The sequence below is a fragment of the Babylonia areolata genome, chromosome 17 (genome assembly GCF_041734735.1).
Source record: "Babylonia areolata isolate BAREFJ2019XMU chromosome 17, ASM4173473v1, whole genome shotgun sequence".
Classification (NCBI taxonomy): domain Eukaryota; kingdom Metazoa; phylum Mollusca; class Gastropoda; order Neogastropoda; family Buccinidae; genus Babylonia; species Babylonia areolata.
Genome location: NC_134892.1, coordinates 302,501 through 305,473, shown reverse-complemented (window position 1 = coordinate 305,473; position 2,973 = coordinate 302,501). Strand labels below are relative to the sequence as shown.

The 2,973-nt window shown below is 46.9% G+C and overlaps 2 long non-coding RNA genes across 2 annotated transcripts in view; one reads left to right on the top strand and one right to left on the bottom strand.

The window, feature by feature from the left end:
• Window positions 1-2,600: 2,600 nt before the first annotated feature.
• Window positions 2,601-2,973, bottom strand: part of LOC143291559 (uncharacterized) — a 1,465-nt gene continuing 1,092 nt past the window's right edge. Inside the window, exon 2 of the long non-coding RNA XR_013056542.1 lies at window positions 2,601-2,973. This exon is cut by the window's right edge and continues 925 nt beyond it. This is a non-coding gene — a long non-coding RNA (uncharacterized LOC143291559).
• Window positions 2,607-2,973, top strand: part of LOC143291560 (uncharacterized) — a 2,518-nt gene continuing 2,151 nt past the window's right edge. The window contains exon 1 of the long non-coding RNA XR_013056543.1: window positions 2,607-2,973. This exon is cut by the window's right edge and continues 871 nt beyond it. This is a non-coding gene — a long non-coding RNA (uncharacterized LOC143291560).

Sequence of the window (2,973 nt, the reverse complement as noted above, 5' to 3'; positions counted from 1 at the left end):
CTTGGTGACCTGTTAGCCATAGTTCTCTTTAGTGACTTGTGGCCCCCTTGGTGACCTGTTAGCCATAGTTCTCTTCAGGGACTTGTGGCCCCCTTGGTGACCTGTTAGCCATAGTTCTCTTTAGGGACTTGTGGCCCCCTTGGTGACCTGTTAGCCATAGTTCTCTTCAGGGACTTGTGGCCCCATTGGTGACCTGTTAGCCATAGTTCTCTTTAGGGACTTGTGGCCCCATTGGTGACCTGTTAGCTATAGTTCTCTTTAGTGACTTGTGGCCCCACTGGTGACCTGTTAGCCATAGTTCTCTTTAGTGACTTGTGGCCCCATTGGTGACCTGTTAGCCATAGTTCTCTTTAGTGACTTGTGGCACCTTGGTGACCTGTTAGCCATAGTTCTCTTTAGTGACTTGTGGCCCCATTGGTGACCTGTTAGCCATAGTTTTCTTTAGGGACTTGTGGCCCCCTTGGTGACCTGTTAGCCATAGTTCTCTTTAGTGACTTGTGGCCCCATTGGTGACCTGTTAGCCATAGTTTTCTTTAGGGACTTGTGGCCCCCTTGGTGACCTGTTAGCCATAGTTCTCTTTAGTGACGTGTGGCACACTTGATGACCTATTAGCCATAGTTCTCTTTAGTGACTTGTGGCCCCCTTGGTGACCTGTTAGCCATAGTTCTCTTTAGTGACTTGTGGCCACATTGGTGACTTGTTAGCCATAGTTCTCTTTAGTGACTTGTGGCCCCCTTGGTGACCTGTTAGCTATAGTTCCCTTCAGGGACTTGAGGCACCTTTAGTGACCTGTTAGCCATAGTTCTCTTCAGGGACTTGTGGCCCCCTTGGTGACCTGTTAGCCATAGTTCTCTTTAGTGACTTGTGGCACACTTGATGACCTGTTAGCCATAGTTCTCTTCAGGGACTTGTGGCACCTTGGAGACCTGTTAGCCATAGTTCTCTTTAGTGACTTGTGGCACCTTGGAGACCTGTTAGCCATAGTTCTCTTTAGTGACTTGTGGCCCCATTGGTGACCTGTTAGCCATAGTTCTCTTTAGTGACTTGTGGCCACATTGGTGACCTGTTAGCCATAGTTCTCTTTAGGGACTTGTGGCCCCATTGGAGACCTGTTAGCCATAGTTCTCTTTAGGGACTTGTGGCCCCCTTGGTGACCTGTTAGCCATAGTTCTCTTTAGTGACTTGTGGCCCCCTTGGTGACCTGTTCGCCATAGTTCTCTTTAGGGACTTGTGGCCCCCTTGGTGACCTGTTAGCCATAGTTCTCTTTAGTGACTTGTGGCCCCCTTGGTGACCTGTTAGCCATAGTTCTCTTTAGTGACTTGTGGCACACTTGATGACCTATTAGCCATAGTTCCCTTCAGGGACTTGTGGCACACTTGATGACCTGTTAGCTATAGTTCCCTTCAGGGACTTGTGGCACCTTTAGTGACCTGTTAGCTATAGTTCCCTTCAGGGACTTGAGGCACCTTTAGTGACCTGTTAGCCATAGTTCCCTTCAGGGACTTGTGGCACACTTGATGACCTGTTAGCTATAGTTCCCTTCAGGGACTTGTGGCACCTTTAGTGACCTGTTAGCTATAGTTCCCTTCAGGGACTTGAGGCACCTTTAGTGACCTGTTAGTCATAGTTCCCTTCAGGGAGTTGTGGCACACTTGATGACCTGTTAGCCATAGTTCCCTTCAGGGACTTGAGGCACCTTTAGTGACCTGTTAGCCATAGTTCCCATCAGAGACTTGTGGCACACTTGATGACCTGTTAGCTATAGTTCCCATCAGAGACTTGTGGCACTCTTGATGACCTGTTAGCCATAGTTCCCTTCAGGGACTTGTGGCACATTTAGTGACCTGTTAGCCATAGTTCCCTTCAGGGACTTGTGGCACACTTGATGACCTGTTAGCTATAGTTCCCATCAGAGACTTGTGGCACTCTTGATGACCTGTTAGCTATAGTTCCCTTCAGGGACTTGTGGCACCCTTGGTGACCTGTTAGCTATAGTTCCCTTCAGGAACTTGTGGCACCCTTGATGACCTGTTTGCTATAGTTACCTTTAGGGACATGTGGCACTGAGACTGCAATGGATGAACCTGAGTGCGTCTGTGTTTGGGGAGCTCGGAACGAGCGGCATGGGAGGAATGCCACTGACACAGTGCGGATGGCGTAACAGCAAACACTCGGAAACACACATAAATAACATTGTCAACAGTTTCCACGGCAGAGTTGTTGGTTTTAAAGTACTTCGTGTTTGTTTGGTTTTTGTTTTTGGGGTTTTTTTTGTTCCTGTTGTTTTGTTTTTTTGTTTTTTTTTTCCTTCTCCACCTAAGCGTTTCTTCTTGATACCAACATCCACCTGTCACTCAAGCTAAACACTGCGAATATCTCGCACCGATTCCTAAAAGGTGCGCAACTCTCAACACATAATGCACACCAGCAACACTGACTTCTGTACTGAACACCTCAATACAATTTGTGGCCACTTCTCAACAATCACGCTGACGTAACAAAGGTATGTTCTCAGTTTCTTCCCTGAAAAAAACAACACACACACATACACACAGACACAGAGAGAGAGAGAGAGAGAGAGAGAGAGAGAGCCTGAAACACTGTTTATACTTGGTTTATTGTGGACTTTCTACTATTGTATTTCCGCTGGACAATTAAAAGAACAACAGCATTCCTGCACACGTACAAACGAAAGTACAGCAGGAAGAAAACAGGTAGCATCCATTAAATGCAAGAATCAAATGTGTGCCAAATATGCATATATAACCTTGATCACTATTTATCCACGTGAAGGGAATCACTTTCATCATTGTATAAAAAAAAGGTTTCTCAGCCTTCCAGGGGCAGTGAACTCATGTCACTGTCTTGGACTGGGCACAGGAAGGCAGTGAACTCTATCTACTGTGTCTTGGACTGGGCACAGGAAGGCAGTGAACTCTATCCACTGTGTCTTGGACTGGGCATAGGAAGG